At 52.4% G+C, this 18,004-nt stretch overlaps 1 non-coding gene across 1 annotated transcript; it reads right to left on the bottom strand.

The window, feature by feature from the left end:
- Positions 1-5,519: 5,519 nt before the first annotated feature.
- Positions 5,520-5,655, bottom strand: LOC119057272 (small nucleolar RNA SNORA51). The gene has a single exon (XR_005084048.2). It is a non-coding gene; the product is annotated as a small nucleolar RNA SNORA51 (small nucleolar RNA).
- Positions 5,656-18,004: the final 12,349 nt, after the last annotated feature.

The following is an 18,004-nucleotide window of genomic DNA, read 5'->3' on the forward strand; positions in this document are numbered from 1 at the left end:
ATGGGGCAGCAGGAAGTGGAGGTGAGAGGGTTGGTTCTACCTCCACCTCATTCACCCCCGGGGCAGTGAGGGCCAGAGCTGGCCACCCGCTGTGGGGAGGGGAAGGACAGGGAGGAGAGGAAAATATGAGTCCACAGCTCAAATCTTGCTCCTGTCAGTTATCTGTGTCTGGATGTAAATGAGTCACGGAGCTGCCTCGCCAGGCAGTGGCCTGGGCCCTGGAGGGCAGGGAGGCCTTTAGAAAGAGCCGAGTTCCGGTGGGGTGGGGAGAGATGAGGGAGCTGGCTGCAGGGTGTACTTCCAGGGCTGCGACTCGCTGGGGCCCCTTCCTAATTGCTTTTCATCTTTGAAGCCAGTTAGCTGAAACAGGCTTCACAGTGGCTCCCTGGCCATATGGCGCAGCGCCTCCCTGGGCGCACCCGGGGCGAGGTGTGGGAAGCTGGGGGGTGACAGATGTGTTCCTGACATTCAGGAAATCACAAAGACCCGCTTGCCGCTGGGCCTGGGGATGCTGATTTAGCAGGGGCGCCAGGGGCGGGGAGGGTCAGGGGTGGCAGTGAGGAATGGCCTGCACTGGTGATCATTGGCGGGGTGTTCTGTGCCAGGGCTCTGGACTCAAGGGCCTTTTACATAAAGCGGAAGTGTGTTTCCCGAGGGTTCATGATGGGGGGAGGGGCGCTCTTTGCCGAGGAAAGTGCCCCAGAAAGTGCGATGGACTCAGAGCTGGCGAGTGCAGGCAGGACCAGCTTTTGCGGGTGCCGGCTGTGAGTGGGGCTAACACCACCTCTCTCAGATGTGAGGATTAAATGGGATCCTCCCAGTGTATTCCTGAACCAGGGCCTGGTGCAAAGCAAATGCAAGTGCTTGGTGTGTGCTGGCCGCTGCGTCCCTTCCCTGCTCGGCAGCAGCAGCAGGAGACACTCCCCACGCCCCCCACCAGCAGGCAGCACTGAGGCCCACCTGGGAGTGAGCCTGAGCGCCTCCCTGTGCTTCTTCCGGGTAGTGAGGCTCGCGGTGCGTGCTCGGGCCTGTGAGAACAGACTGACAGGTCAGGGCCTCAGGTATCCTGTAAAGAGCAGGGACTTCACTGTATGCAGCAGGGAGCTGCTGGAGACGTTTGAGGCAGCGAAGAGCAGGGTCTGGTCTGTGCCCACGAAGGTGGGGCCTGAGATAGGAACCCAAGGGAGCAGTTCAGGGCCAAGGGCTGAGGAATGAGAGCAGGGAGGTCGGAACTGCAGCAAAAGTGGAGCCAGTAGGTGTTGGTGACCTTGGCAGGTAGGACTGGGGGGGTTAAAGGGGGTTACAGATTGGAGATGGGGAACGGGGAGCAGCGAGATACTGAGTTCATATTTGGACATGGTGGGTTTGAGGTACCCCCACAGAGTTCAGGGCACTGTTGAGTGGGCTCCCATTCCCCTGTCTTGCCATGTGATCTGTCTCAGCTCACCCCCTAGCCTCTGTGCTGGGTGCTCAGCCTGGCCTGGGACTGGGGACCCCTGCAGGGTAGAGCCCTGCTGTTCAGGAGGGACCCAACCGGCGGCCACTGCAACTATAGAGTATGTCCCTCCCCCACCCACTCAGATTTTAAAAAGCCCTCCCCTCAATTTCCTCCTCATTTCCATTAAACAAATAAAAACTATTTACAGGTAAGTCAAATATTCTTTAGTGGGTCAAAGGATTAAAAATGGAACTGGATTTTTGATGTGCCCGCTCTCTGCTAGAGGGAGCTGTGTAAAGATGCCCCTCAGGCCCTGGCAGGGGCTTATTCAGGCTTTGCTAGTGTTACTGGGAGGAGCTAGTGTCTCTGGGGAAAGGTGAGGTTCAGCCTTCATCATCTGGACTTTCATGGATGAGAAATCTGGGGAATTACCACAAAATGGGCAGCTGATTCAGAGAAGGGTGGATGTCATAACCACACAATCTCTTCACCCCACTCAGATTTTATAAACCTCATTCAGTGGTCATCCATTCAACACACACGCTCTTCCTGAGCATCTCCTGGTGTGTCACACATTGTATCCGGCTTTGGGGACACAGATACAAAGAAGCAGGATCCTCCATGGTGAGTCTCAACCTTGGGAGGAACTGAGGCACTGAGTGTCACCTCAACCCTTAGCCACCTGGGCCTAAGCCAGTGAGAGCATAGCCCAGCCACAGTGACAGGTTCAGAAGTGGGGATGTGGCCTGAAGCATTATAATCAGTGGGGACTAAGTACTTTAGTTGCATTGTCAAAGAAAAAGGAGTTTTCTTCCTCCGGATGCTGCAGAGGATAGGTGTGAGGCCTGGAACGGCTGCAATCATTTTGTAACCATGAAGGAAGCTGGGTAGAAAGGAGGTACTTATGCAGAGACAGAACTAGCGCCCTGATCAAACTGTGTCTGAAGCCCGTAGGGTGCCAGATTTTGCCATTTTGTGAGCTTTCACATTCCTCCTGTTTAAACCAATTTGTGGACCAAATGGTTCTAACGGAAATGGGCATCAGTTATGTGCCTGCCAGTTAGTCACGTGGCTAGGTCAGTCCTCATAGCAAGCCCATCATGCAAACACTGGCAGCCCCATTTGGCAGACGAAACTGCTGAAGCCAATGATGAAGTGACTTCCTGAGGCCACCCTGTTAGTAGCTGAGGAAGTCGGAGTTCCGACCATGACATTTGCCTTCAGAATCTGTTTTCTGCAAATCAAGGTGGACTGCTCAGTTGCTACTGGGGCACCATCCTCACATTCTTCTCTCTTTGGGGTTCTTCTGGGACCGTTTTCCTGGTTATGTTTTTGGAACTAGAGACTGGGTCACACTTCTCTCGGGCGTGCTGACAGAACACACAGGGGAAGCAGGCATCAGGAGGGCAGGCCGTGAGCTGCAGCCGTAGATGCTTGCAGGCAGCGTGGGGAAGGCTTTGGGGAGGCGAGATGCGCCTTTGCTGAGCCGGAACCACCGTGGGCCAGGTCTGCAGAGGCAGGGGCCCCTGGGGGCTCTGCAAGGGAAAGAGAATTCCGAGCTTCCTAGACGAGGTCAGCGCCTTGGCATGCAGACAGCTTTTCTGCGATGATGAACACTCTCCTTTTTGCTTACAGAGCAGACTTGCCATTTATATAAATTAATTCCAACTTGACATTTGGACCAAAGGAACTATTAACCCCTCATCTCCCAGAGGAGAGAGAGCTCATGGGGCCTGACCGGCAGGTGACCCCCACTGGGCTGCTCTGGCCCCATCTCTGGCTCCATGCTGGACGGCTTCACGCCTCCAGGAGTTGGGAAGCGCAGCTGTGCTTCCTTGGCTCATTTTTTCACGCTGGCTGCTAATGCTGGGGATGCGGTCAGATGTAAACCTCAATTTGCTGGGCAGGAGGGGCTGGTAGCTGCTGGGCTGTTCGAGAAGCTTCCTCCCAGCCTTTAGAAGCCAAATTCAGGGTGTAAAAGGGAAGAGCTATCCTTTGTTTTGCACAGAGCCATGTGCTTCTCCCGTTTTGCTGTTTATCAGATTCTCTGAGGGCCGGCAGGGGACAGACATGCATCACTGTCCTCATTTCACTCTGAGGGGGTCCATCCGCTTGCCCTTGTTGCTCAGCTGGCTGTTGGTCAGGCCAGTGCTTTCAGCCCCACAGCTGGTGCTGGCTGAGTGCAGGTTTGTGGCGAGATGGTGTGACCCCAGGGCCCTTGTGAGGGGGTGGCGGGGGGCAGGTCAGAATGAGGAGTTCAATGGCAGAATTGCTCCTGGGGCACCTGGCACCTCGCCTCTTCTGGGTGGGGTCCTCTGGGGCAGGGTCTGGGGGCGGTGTGGGGAGAAGTCCCCTATAACAGCTGGCACGTGGGGCCCTTTTGGGGGGGAGCGAATCTGGACTGGGCATTCACATTTATTTGTCTCTCAACATCTTTGCGGCTAAAGCGCTTCTTACAACCAAAGCTATTCCCACTTTTTCCAATGGGCCATGCAAATCTGACCCCTGCGATTCAGTGTTGTGACAACTCCTTCAGCTCTGGGGTGGTTCCTGCCTTTAGCCCTCTTGTCCCTCCTGCCCCGTGCCAGCTGAGGCGCTCAGACCCTCCCAGGCCCGGAGGGCCTCCCCTCACTTTGCCGTCTCCTGCTCCCTCACCCCTTAGCCCCTGGAACCTTCTGAGTGACAAGGAGGTTTTGACCGGAGCCCTCTGGTCCTCAGCAGCCATATGTGTGCCTAGGCTCCACCCCAGGAAGGCCTTCCCTCATGCGTCCATCCATCCACCCAGTTAACATGTATGTAGTGCTTCCCATGGGCCAGGCCTTTCCCCAGGAAGCCGATCCATGAGCTGGAACAGCAGGTACTGGAGTTGGAGACATTTCTTGTAAGGTGAGGGTTCTGTGACAAAGGGACATTTGGGGGTGCATCTGGTGTCAGTGATGGGTGGGGAGGGGACACAGGGCCCAGAGTGCAGGTTTCAGGCTGTTCACAGGGGCTGTTACCACCTGCCCACCCCATTCCGGGAGCTGCAGTGTGGAGCGCAGTGGGGGAGGAGTCAGGGACGAGAAGGACCCCTCCCCACCCCCAGAGCAGAGCCCATTGGAACGGTAGGCCCACCTCCTGAAGATTACTGATTCACAGACTGATTGATTAATTTTTAGAGAGAGAGAGAAAGAAAGAGAGGACAGAGAGAGGAACATTGATCTTTTGTTCCACTTATTAATGTATTCACTTGTTATTTCTTCTATGTGCCCTCACCGGGGATTGAACCTACAACCTTGGTATATTGGGACAATGCTCTAACCAACTGAGCTACCTGGCCAGGGCTGAAAACTGGAACTTAATTTGATCTATAAGCCGGGCAATTTTTATGAGAAAACTGCCTAGCCCCTCCCTCTGTTCATGGTGAAAGCTCACAGGATCCTGTGCAACAGAACTGAGGGGAAAACCCGCTTGTCTGGAACCCACTCTGCTGTGAGGGGCATCTGACTCTGTCTCAACCAGTTAAGACTCCCCGCACTTGCATCCAGCCTCCCACATGACGACAGAAAGTGTGATGAGACTTGATGACACATCGTGCCTGTCACCGAACCCATCTCCCCGGCACATTATAGTCCGGCAAAAGTCACAAGATAAGCAAATAATTATGATTTAAAACCAGAGAGTCTTGTAATTTATTCATGAATGCCACCCATTCTAGATCTGATCTTCCGCTTTAATTTAGTTGTACTCTTTGAAGCAAATTTATAAGATTTAAATTATTCAGAAAAGGCCACCAAGCTAATAGGAGGAAATACTTCAATGCCAGACAGTGTCACGCTGTCCTGTGTGGTGTGGTGGTGAACTGCGGTGACCCGCAGCAGTCGGGTTCAAGTCCTGCCTGCACCACCTTGGGCCCGCTACTGGGCCTGTCTGTGTCTCAACTTCCCCATCTGGGAAGTGGGTGACCGTAATAGCACCTACACCCCAGAGTTGTTTTAAGGATTAAATAATATATAAAGCACTTTGAACGATAACAACTGCTTTATTAGGGGTTACTCTTGTTATTTCAACATTTTTTTTTCTTTTCCTTTTTTTCTTTTCTCCATGTTCCCTCATTCACAGTACAGACCAGGCAAAAGGACGGGGCTGAGGTGTGTGTGCCGGGGGTTTGCTCTGCCGCCCTTTTCTGTGCAGGTGGGGTGAGAACACAGCCTGTGGTAAGTAAGCGCTGGGAGGCCTCAGCATTTTAGACTATAAACATTCTATTATGTTGTCCAAGTGACAAGTATCCCTAAGCTGATGACGCAAGGAAGTGTTTCAGGGTCCCTTAATTTTCCATCAGCTTTGTGAGGAAAAAGTGCCACAGGGACAAGGCGGGCTGAGGAAGCTGTGGGAAGGAGACTTGGCTGGTTCAGGCTTCGGTTCAGGGAGATACAGGACACAGGCACTCGGAACCAAGTCCCAGGGATAGGCTCAGCAAAGCAGGCTCCGAGAGGCACAAAGTCGAGATGAGGTCGCTATTCTACCCCTGACACCTTTAACTCTTTCCTCACGGGATGGCGTCCCTGAGATGACCCCCGACACTGCAGTGGGTGCTCCCAGACTCTGTTCAGGCTTCAGTTAAATGGAAGGGGTGAGGTCTAAAACATCCCATTACCACGTCAGCTTCGAAGACAGCAGTGCTCGGGGACAGAGAACAGTGTATGTTTTCTAAAAACATTAAAGGGAAGGATGGAAACGATGAAGAAAAATGACCTGAGGGTAAGGGGACAATAGGTTCTGGTGGACCAGGGACAGGCGAGTTGTCGCCTGTTGCCCTCACGTGAGTATGAACAGTGCCCGTCACCCTCTGGAAAGCATCTGGAAGGGTCTGATTTTGACTGAAAAGTCACATGATTATCCTACCAAAGAAGAAATCAGCCAGAAGACCCTCCCCATAGGCTTGGAGAGGCCCCCTGCCTGGCCCGGCTTCCACCAGGAAAAGCAAGCTCAGCTCCACGTGGCTCTGGTGCCACCTACAGGCTGTCTGGGGAAATGCCTCTCCCTTTTCCCGACAGCCTTGAACTTGGCCAAAGACATACAGAGTGCCTAAAGCTGGATGCTCTAGGGGTGTGGGGTGGGCTGGAACCAGGTAGTGAAGCCTGACTTATGGAGCCACACTGGCCCAGCTGGGGCCAACTAAACCAAGCTCCTCTCTTCCTGCCCACCTCGGTCCTGCCTTGCTTAGTAAACGGGAAGCTGAGGCCCAATCCAGACTTGAATGGGTAGGCTTGTGGGGCATATGGCTGGAGCCTTCCTGGTATCATCACCCCCATGTCTGTTTTCCCCCAGGGTTACCAAATCCAGTTGGATAGTGAGGAAGAAAGGGAGCGTGAGCTCCTACTATGTGCTGGGCACAGAGTAGGCACTTTATGTACCTTATCTCCAGCCTTATAAATAGCTTGAGAAGTAAGTGATATAGGAGCAGAGGGGGCCTGTGACTTGCTCATGGGCCCTCAGCTGCCATTTGAACCCAAGGGTCTTGTTTTGGGGTCTCTGACTTGAGCAGTGTGTGCAGAACCCGGTGCACCCCGTGGGAATCGAATACGGCCCCGCAAGAAGACTGCATTGCCAGCACAAGCGGGGAGCGCCTTTTCTTTGGGTGGAAGTGTCTCAGCGACACTGTCGCTCTACGAGACATGGGCTGTCTCCCAGGAACACGGACGCAGCTTGCTATGGGTACAGACTGTTTGAGCAACCACAGGCTCCGTCAGCCTGTGGGGCCCTGTGGGGCCTGGGCAGTGGAGGCGGAAACCATCAGTCCCCCACCCCATGTATCCCACAGTCCACACTCTCCTCTCCCTGGTTCCCTTGAGGACTTCCTTTCAGCCTGTTTGTTTGATGGTGGTGAAATGCACACAGGGTGAACCCCACCTTTGCAACCACTTCTAGGTGGAGAGTGTGGTCATGTTAAGTGTATTCTCACTGTTGCTCAACCGACGTCCAGAGCTCTTTTTGTCTCTTGCGAAACGGAAACTCTGTCCCCATAGAACGCTAATGCCCTACTCTGCCTCCCTCAGCCCCCGGCCACCACCACGGTACTGTCTGTCTCTGAGATCTCCACCACTCTGGGCCCTGTGAACAAGCAGGACTGTTCTACGGTATTTTTCTTCTCATGGCGGGCCTGTTTGGTTAGCACCATGTCCTCGAGGTTTGTCCCTGTTGTAGCCTGTGCCCGAATTTCATTCCATTTTAAGGCTGAATAAGGTCTGTCATCTGTAAAGACCACATCTTGTTATCCATCGACCCACCAATAGGCACTGGGGTGGCTTCTGCCTTTTGGCTATTGTGAATAATGCTGAGCATTGTTGCTCAAATATCCGTTCCATTTGAGGTGTTTTTTTTTTTTTTTTTAATTTATTTACTGACTTTTAGCCCTGGCTGGTGTGGCTCAGTGGATTGAGTGCAGGCCTGTGAACCAAAAGGTCTCTGGTTCGATTCCCAGTCAGGGCACATGCCTGGGTTGCAGGCCGGGTCCTCCCTAGGGCGCGTGCAAGAGGCAGCCACTGATGTTTCTTACACTGATGTTTCTCTCCCTGTCTTTCCCCCTTCCTTCCCCTCTCTCTGAAGATAAATAAATAACATCTTAAATTTTTTTATTGACTGGCTTTTAGAGAGAGAGAGAGAAACATTGATTTATCCCTGTTATTGACACATTCATTAGTTGCTTCTTGTGTGTGCGCTGACCAGGGATCGAACCTGCGACCTTGGTGTATTGGGATGATGCTCTGACCAACTGAGCAACCTGGCTGGGGCCCCCTTTGAGTTGTTTCTGATACAGTTTTGTTTTACCCTTATGTAAATCTAAAGTTTACATACCTATTTCCTTTGTAGCTGCTTTCCAAGTTATATACAGTAAACATACTTCTGAGAATGGCTTTTTCCCGTTGCTATGGAATCTGGTTTATGGCTGGAGTTCCTTCTTTTGTCTGCTGTGCAACCACAGGGGAGGGTGCAGGTTCCTGAGGTGTCTGTGCTCCGCTCTCTAGGACTGCAGGTGGGGATGACCCCTTGGGAGAGTTCGGCTCTGCCTGACAGGGTTGAGCTGACACCCAAGAGGAGTTCCTGCCTGTGGAAATGAGGGCTGTGTTCAGGAGGGTTCCTGACAGCCCCGCACCCAGCAGGAGAGCCTGCTGCCCGTGGGCTGGACGGCAGAGGGGTAGATTGTGGTGCAACGGGAACGGTTTCCTTTCTCTCTGGCTTCCTGGAGTCATGTGATGTCAGCGGCCTCTGTGTGGCCGGCACAAGGAGCAGTGGGCTCTCGCAGCAGCCAGGGCTGCAGAAGTGGTGGGCCTGCTCAGCCCCAGGGCGACCCCTCCTACCCCAAACGAGAGCGGGTAGGATGAAGGGCCCCAGAAAAGTGCCAAGGGTTTGGGGTGCGGAGGGGGAAGGTTTGACCTCTAAGACATAGCAGCATAGACATCTTATCAAATGCTTCTGTCCTTGGGCTGGACCTTCCCCTATAACACTCTCAAGTTCATTGGGCCGGCATCCATGCAGCACCTACCCCCTGCCTGACACTGCACTAAGCACGTCCGTGTTATTTGCCTCTCACCCTCACCTGTCAGCATGCCTCAGGGTTGGTGCTTCAGGCATATCCCCTCCATTCCCAGGTGAGGAAGCCCGGCCTCGGCCTCCTCAGGCAGCTTCCTGGCAGCCCCATGGCTGGAGAGCGGCTCAGCCCGGACCCCAAAGCTGCGGCTCCAGGAAGGGGGAGATCTCTGCAGGCTTTGGCCAGCTTTCCTCCCCACAAATCTTCCTCCAGATGTTCTCACAAGTCGAGCAGAGGTCCACCTTTTTCATAGAGCGAACAGAACTCACAGCCCCTTCATTTTGGAGGGGAAGGAAGTTAGTAAAGCTGCAGAGAACTCATTTTCTTTCCACATACTCATAAAGCAGCTGCTGGGGCACCTCCTCCAACAGGCTGTGCCTGGGGGTGTGCTCCAGGGCCAGGCATCACCCTCAGTCATGGTCAAGGGCAGCGAGGCCTGCCCTGGCCACACCGTTGTGAGTCGGCCTGGCTTTCTGAAGAGTCGCTCTATTGTTGGTGATCAAAGAGGCTCTGAGGAGACGGGGTGTGGGTGGGCCGAGGTCCGACCTGAGCCCTCCTGATCTGGGCCTAACCTTCTCCCCAGTTTCAGGAAGTCTCAGCAAGCAGGGGATGGCCACCGTGTCCCCCAGCCCCCTCTCCCAGCCAGATGGGCGCCCCATTTTCTTCCACTTTCTCCGCCTTAAGATCTGCGGCCTGGGGCCCGGCCTAGTTGCCTTTCCACGGAGCCACCTGCAGGCAGAGAGTGAGTGGCTTTGTCCTGGCAGGACCCTGTCCCCTCTTTCCTCTTCCTGATTTTCTGTGACCCCTACCCTGGCTGTATATTATCCTTTTCTCTCACCACCATTTCTCATTCTCCTCCAAGTTGGATCGCTCGGGCCAGCCAGCGGTGGCTTCTTGACAGAGACAGGTCTAGGCGCCTGCTGGTGGCCCAAAGACAGGGCAGCACATCCCTGTCATAGCTCAGTAGAAGCGATGGCTCCACGGTGAAGTAAACCCGATACTGCCAGGGCCTCCGGGGTCAAGAGCCTCACACACTACCATGAGGGCCCAGAGCTGAGCCCCAGGGTGCATACACTTCCCCCCGAGGGTGCTCCAGAGCACGGCTTAGGTGCTCTCCCCCACCCTCAGTGCACGAGCAGTGGGCACGATAGTTACCGTAGCTAACAACGGTCGAGGGCACGGCCTGAGCCAGGCAGCGCAGTAAAAGTTTTCACATAGACCACCTCATCCAGTGATTTCTATCTTTCAGACCAAGAAGCTAAGGCTTTACCGTGGCCAAGTGGCTGAGTTTGTTGGAGCGTCATCCCTCACACCAAAAGGTTGCAGGTTCAATCCCTGGCGGGGGAGTGTATGGGAGAGGCAACTGATTGATGTCTCTCTCTCTCTCTCTCTGTCTGTCTTTCCCTATCCCTTCCTCTATCTCTAAAATCAACAAACATATCTTTGTGTGAGGATTTAAAAAAAGAAAGGAAAGGAAAGAAACCGAGGCTTAAAGCTGTTAAATATTTTACCGCCAGCAAAATGGTGGAGTCAGGACTTCAACCCAGGCAGTCCAGCTCCGGGTTCCTGGCCCTGAGCCATTATAACATCCAGTGTCAGCAACACAAAATTAATGGGCACACATGTTCAATTATATTTTAAGAGGGTGACTTTCTGTTTGGGAGCATTCCACTCACAAATGCCATTGAGCTAGATATTAACCGAGGACACATAAAAACTAATGAACTCTGGAAAACATGAGCACCGTGACGTCACTGCAAGACACATAACAGCAAATTGCTTTCCTTTGTTAACATATTTTGCTGACAGACCATGAGCTAATAATCAGCCTGAACTCTGCAGGGCCCCGTTCCCTGGGGAGGTGCGCGTGCGCACACGCACACACCACTGACAGGAACCGAGAACCAGCCTGGGTCTGCAGGTGAGGGAGGCCCTGTAAGCAACAGTGATCGGCTAGGAAAGCAAAGGGCCTCAGTCAGGCACCCGTACTAACATCCCGCAGTTATCAATCATTGCAACGTCCAGAATGGAGGCTAGGTGGCCAAGGCAACACAGTGGTTTCGGATTGTGCAAAAATCCAAGGGTAACTAGCGGGGTCGGGCTTGGACTTGACCCTGGGTCTGCCATCTCTCGTGGTCTTGCCATCCCATCGTAAGCCAAGATGCAAACTGGAAATGAGGAAGGTCACCTAGCGCAACGTTTGGTCTGGGCACCTTAGGAGTGTGGGCAAGGACAGGCAAGGCATGAGGACTGGCCAGTCTGAAGAGACGAGTAACCACGTTTCCTGGTGTCTGGTCTCTCCAGAGAGGGAGCGGTGGGAAAGCAGGGGCTGGCTTGCCCCCCAGCCCCCCGGAGGCCCTCCTCTGGCTTGCTGGGGCCCAAAACCTGCCTCCGAGCACAGATGCTGCAGCCAGACTGCTGGGTTCAAACCCCAGCTCTCTTTACTTATTAGCACTGTGACCTCCAGGTACTCCCTGACCTCTGTGCCCCAGCTTCCTCATCCATGAAGGGGTTCACACAGACCGAGTCCTCAGCACCGACTGTTGTACTGAGATCATTTCTGCCCCAGTTTGCATTCCCACCAGCCGTATATAAAGATTCCTGTTTCTCCACATCCTCCTCAGTGCTTACTGTCTTCTGTTTTTGTTTTTAAATTATTTTTCTTTATTGATTTGAGAGAGAGACATCGATTTGTTGTTCCACTTATTGATGCTTTCATTGGCTGATTCTTGTATGTGCCCTGACTGGGGATCGAACCCATAACCTTTGTGTGTCAGGATGATGCTCTAACCAACTGACCTACGCACCCAGGGCCCAGACGGCTGTCTTATTTTGCAGAAACACTGAGACTTCATGCTGTAGTTCAAACATTCCTGATAGAACTTTCCCCAAAGATGACAACCATCACTCTTCAGTGTATCATTCTACTTGTTTATGATCAGCTTCTGTATTCTCACAGGGTAGAGAAAATAATCTCCATTGAATACATTGCTAGCCTTTAACAAATTCACACTTTTTACTATGTCACATAACATACAAAAGTTTAGCTGGCTGACTTTTCCTCCTTCCTTCCTTCCTCTCTTCCTTCCTTCCTCCCTCTGTGGGAGGAGAGGAGCATGACTTTCTCAGTGAAGGAAGAAGCATATTAATGTACAATCTGGTGTGAGAGCTTCTTAACCTGAATTAGTTCCCCAGATGTTTTCCTGTCATTCCTGCTGCCTCATGAGAACCTACTTCCACACAAAACCTAAACTTCCAACTTCATTCGCTGACACTGACCACACCCCTTGATGTGACGGCCATGTCAAATTGCCATAAAATTTTCCAGGCACCACCGTATCTCCTCTCGGATGGTAACGGAGTTGGACCTGCGGAGGTACAGATCTCGCACTTTGAGTAACTCGACCGCCTCATTGCCGCTCACCCCACGTCCCAGCAATCTCGCCCTCTTTCCTCTCTTTAGGCCCAGGAGTGGTGGCAGCCTGGCTGCTCTGGGTCACTTTGCCGTTCCTATGCTTCTCCAACATGGCACCTTTATAGATTATTACTTTGTTAAGGAGCCTCCTCCTTTCACTGTCCTAATGACAGTGTTATCTCTTGGGCAATGTTTTCTGTTACAGCCCAAGGTAGTGCTTTGCCCAACACGGAAGCAATGGGCAATACGTCTGTACTGAGTAAACGAGCAGACACCGCATTGGATGAATGAGGCAACGTTTTGCGCAGCGTTCAGGAAAGGAGAAGGCCAAAGGCACAATGCAAACTGTGCCTCTTCCTGAGACAGTTGCTCCTCTCTGGATCTGTCCTGTGACGCAGGAGCCAGCACTAGCTCATGCAGGGCCTTTGCATAAATTAGGAAAAGCAAACGAATCTGGAAGAAAACAGCTTCCAAAGCCCCCAAACCCAGGGCTTCAAGCGTTGGATGTGGACTAGCTCTTTGCTTAGAAAAAGCACACAGTCTTCTTCTGTTTTAGATTTTATTTATTTATTTTTAGAGAGAGGGGAGGGGAAGGAGAAAGAGGGAGAGAAACATCAGTGGGTGGTTGCCTCTCATGCACCTCCCACCAGAGACCTGGCCCGCGACCCAGGCGTACTCCCTGACTGGGAATTGAACCTGTGACCCTTTCATCTGCGGGCCGGCGCTCAATCCACTGAGCTACACTGGCCAGGGCCAAAGTGCACAGTCTTAATGCAGCTGGTCTACCCTAGGCTGAGCAAGCTGGCAGGTTGGTCAGTGCTGGGGGTGTGACCAGCTAAGCACGACTCTCTGAGGATGCCTATTATAGCTCGGGTTTGGTGGAAATGTGATATTTTTGTTTGCAGGGTGATCTTTTTCACACATTTCCTCCTCAGCTTCCTACATGTGGGAGGAGAGTCCTTGCTGGCCTGACTCCCATGGGTAGTAGGACGATCCGACCGGGACGTAGCATCTCCAGGAGCAAACGCTTCTCAGTTCTGGGTGTTCATGTGCTGCCCCCGAGAAGCCCGGCAGACCCCGGACGGCAGGGCTTGTCAGTGAGGGCAGCCCAGGGCGGGGCGCAGCCGGGCCTTTCTGGCTGGAGAGGGCACCCCTTGTGCTGAGGGCACGCTAGCCCCTGTGGTGCAGCGGGGAGAAGGGAAGGCTTAGGGTCCAGGAGCAGGGTGGGGAAACCAGACAGCTGGTCCGTGTGTGTGATTCGGGCCTTCCTGTTGTAGAGAAGTGATTTTGTTTGGCATGAATTCCCAGAACCCCTGACGCACCCACACTGGAGCGGGCCCAGACCCATCCTGGAGCCTGTGGGCAATGGGCCGAGGGCTCGCAGTCCCGTCCGTCCACACTCAGCCCCGTCCTGTGACGCCCGCAGCTCTGGGCGCTTGCGTGGCATTGCCTCTCTGATTCCAAAGGCCCCAAAGGGAAGGTGCTTCAGGAGGACCTGTTCCTGTCTGTGCTAGAACCATAGACCATCTTCACTTCTCTTATTTCTTAACCTCCGGAGCAGACCTGTCAGCTGCTGGTTTGGCGGTGATGACAGGGTGTGTACTCTGCGATCAAACCAGAGGTGGGGAGGCTGGCAGGACGCAGGCGGATGAATCCGGGAGCCTGGGGCAGGCGTCGCTCTTTCTGCTGGAACTGGAGTCAGCGCGGAACGTAGGACGCCCTGCACTTGGACACTGAGGACGTGTCGGGACACTACCTACATTAAGGAGCAGACACTGAAGCTCCGTGACAGGCATTATTTCAGAAATGATGAAATTGGCGTTAGAACCCCGGTTGTTGGTTAGCCCAACATAATTTTTGACTCTACAGTGCGGCCTCTTAAAAAGTCACTTTCTTATCACTTGCTGTGTCTATGGACATACCCCGCTGAATGCGCCCAACCTCGTCTTCTCACTCGCTGCTTCATGCATTCACCGTAGGTCCGGAGACAAGACAGGTTTGGAGCTTTGGAATCATGGAAAACAGACCGCCGCTGGCGTTTCCATGATCAGAAAGGAGAAGGATCACTCAGAGCCCCGCCAGCCACAGTCACGATGTGAGACTTGATCCTTGGAACCCTGAGAACCCAGTGAAGGGTTTCAAACACACACATGTTATAGTCATATTTTAAAACCACGGAGAAGACAGCACTGGAAGGGAACAAAAAGGGACACAAGGAATTGGAGCAGGAATGTACAACCTGTAGCCCACAGACCACATGTGGCCCAGGATGGCTATGATTGTGGCTCACCACAAAATCATAAATTTACTGGAAACGTTATGAGATGTTTTTGTGATTACATGTCACAATGCAGTCCACGTGTGGCCCAAGACAACCCCCCTTCTTCCAGTGTGGCCCAGAGACACCTAAAGGTTGGACAGCCCTGCTTTGGAGGCTGTTGCAATGGCTCAGGAGGGAGGAGGCAGCATCTTCGACCACGGCGGGCAGAGTGACGTGGTCGGCAGTGAGGCAGACGTCCAAAGACACTGAGGAGGCAGGCCTACAGAATGTGGTACAAAATGGGAGTAAACCAGGGGAGGAGCCGGCTCTGGGGAAGGAGCCAGTTTGGACACGTTTAATGTACGAGCCTGGGAGACGAGGGGAGAAGGTATAGTTGGGTATATAGGCCTGCTGTGCAGAGGCTGGCCTGCCTTGCAAATAGAAATATGGGGTAATATCCTAGAGACCGTGCTTGAAGCCATGGAGGAGATCGCCTAGGAAGAGAGAATAGTCCGAGAGGAGAAGACACAAAGGGAATAACCACAATGTTTCCGTCGCAGGCAGTAATGTGCACCCAAGAACGCAGAACACCTTTATTTCTAAGTTCTGTGCCGGTTCTTAGGCTGTTGTTTCTGTTTTGAACTTACCCTTCTAGACTCTGCTTGGGGTGCTGGGGCCACAGACCATAGTTCCCGTCAGCCTGCAGGGTGGTAGGGGCTGCGTAAGGGAGACGGACCAGTGGGAAGGAGGAGAGGGAACTGGCATTCCGGGCAGCTGGGCTGACATCTCCAGACATGCGAGGCCGGGTCTCAGGGGGACTGAATACTGCACACGGAACTGCTGCTCTCACCAGGATGCTGTCAGGATGGAAGCCAGAACAAGAACAGAACAAGTCCCGCTCTTGCCACCATGACCCCCAAATGCCAACACCTTCTTCTCTCAATGGAGACAAAGTATTCCTCCCACTCCCGTTCCCCCCACCCATTCCAAAAAAAAAAAAAAGGACTGCTTGCCTTCCTATTTCCACGCTTTCTGGTCTTTGGGGTGTTCACACTGCCTTCACCTCTATACATTCCTTGACACTTTATTCCTGTTAGAGCCAGCAAACTGCCTGGCACGCAGTTGAAACCAAGTAAGTGTTTGAATAATGGAAATATGAACATTGTGCAACAAACACACAGAGAAATCGGGACTCAGGAGTGTGACTGGCCACGTGTTCCATGGAGAGTGACCAGGGAAGCCGGAATGGGCTCCTGAGCTTTTTGACCACAAATTCATACAATCTCCGGGCGTTCGCACCTTGGTCTGGAAGTCCGATACCAAGGCAACCGAGAAATGATTTAGCTGGTCACTGAAGCTAAAATCAAGGATAGGGGGTTGATTATAAGCCAGAGTCCAAACTTGTGAAGATTTTACCTTAGAACAGTTTCTGGCTGAGTTGGCTGCAGCAGAACAATGAGTCACTGGGTGGCTTCAGCAGGATGGGCTCCGCTTCCTGTGCCTGGTGGGGAGCCCTGTGGTCATCTGGGCGTAGGTGGCCCCGTGCTCATGTGGGCACACCTCAGACAGGGAGTGGTCCCCTCAGCTTTCCTGAGGTTTCAGTGAGACGGCCTCAGCTCTCTCGCAATTTCCCTGCGGTCTCTTTAACAGAGGGCGCTCACGCTGGTACATGGTATTCACTCAGTGGTCACTGATGCTGTCTGTGTCCCAAGGATGGGCTTCCAGCTACAGACAGGAAGTTGACTGAAACAAGAAGTTTGTAATGTAGAAGAGGAGATAAGCAGGAAATCACCCAGTCATAACCAAGACAAAACCAAAGAAATAAGTGCTGGAACAGGTGAGGTACCGGGCAACTGGAGGAAAGGACAGGAGACATTCAACAGGGACGTCTTCGTAAAAGAGGTGGCCTTTGAGAGCAGCCCTACAGGAGATATTGGATTGGGATCCTGTGAAATATGCCATCCCTCGAAATTAGTCTCCATTCAAGTCCCTGAAGTTCAACGTTCTTTCATCCCAGTTGTGATTTCTCCCACTCCTTCTTTCATGCTGAAGTTGCTCTCTCCTCGTGCAGGCTTGTAGACTCTCACCTGTGTTATTCTCATGGTCATTCACGTGCAGCCTCGCAGGACTCCAAGGTCAAAGTTTTCAACCAGTTCACCAGTGCTCCCTGGTCTTCTGATTTCTGAATTTATCTGTCTTGCCCTTCCCCAACCTGGTCTGGCTGAAGTCAAGGTCATTCACTCAGTATGAGGTCTCTCTCCATCCCTGCATCAACTCTAAGATCTAGTAGGTATATGTCGGATATATCCCTAGAACTGGTATAGTCCTTTCCACGTCCACAGTCACTTCTCCCACACCAGTATGTCTCACTATTCAAGCTTCATGTGACTTGGCCCCTTGAATTAATAGCAGGCTCAACCTAGAATCTGGGTTCCCTGCCTCTTCTTGGTGACAGTTAAACAGCTTTATACCCGCTGTAATCCATTTTGTACACTAGTGCCAGATTAATCTTCTTCAAAGTGGTAACTCCCACTGAATGAAACTGGCCCTGGGTGTGGTATTTCAGGACTCCAATGTCAGGTCCCCAATAACATCTCAGTTGTACCTTCTTCGTGGCCCCTGCTGGACTGTATAATCAACCAAGCTCTTGGATGCTCTCTGAACATAGCTGTACTTTAGTGCAGGTAGTTTCTGGAATTAATTTCTTTCTCCTCCTATGCTAGGTAGTAGGTCAGTCCTTTGAGTACCTTGTCACATGTTATCAGATGTGTCTGTACAGACACTGGGGTTGACTCCCCAACGTCTCTTCCGTCCCAGGTGATGGGAGTTGAATGATTGGTCCTGTCCATTGACCTGGGAGTGGTTGAGGGGTGGGCATGCGAGACTTTTCTAGCTAATTACATGGAAGAGAAGTCTGTTGGGGGGATTCTTGGACAGGTCCTCATGTCTTGGAAAGAGACATGGAAGAAATAGTCCTTTTTGACTCTCAATACAACCGCGTTTGGATGTGACCCACAGCAGTAGCCACAGCTACCAGCTCTCCTCCTGACCAAGGAGATGGGAAGATTCTGGAGGACTTCATTGAAGCTCTCTAGTCAGCCAGTCCTGGAGTCTTCCCTGTGTGAACTTTCTAGAATGAGAAGTAATACAATTCCTTATTTTCTAAGCCGTGTTAAGTCACAATTTTTTGTTATTTGCAGCCTAAAGAACCAGGAAACCGTATTTGTTACCAATGCTAGACTTTAAGCTTCTTTTTTTTTTTAAAGATTTTATTTATTTATCTTTAGAGAGGAAGGGAAGGAGAGAAGGAGAGAAACATCT

Source organism: Artibeus jamaicensis, unplaced genomic scaffold, assembly GCF_021234435.1.
Source record: "Artibeus jamaicensis isolate MK-2021 breed Jamaican fruit bat unplaced genomic scaffold, CSHL_Jam_final scaffold_612, whole genome shotgun sequence".
NCBI lineage: Eukaryota > Metazoa > Chordata > Mammalia > Chiroptera > Phyllostomidae > Artibeus > Artibeus jamaicensis.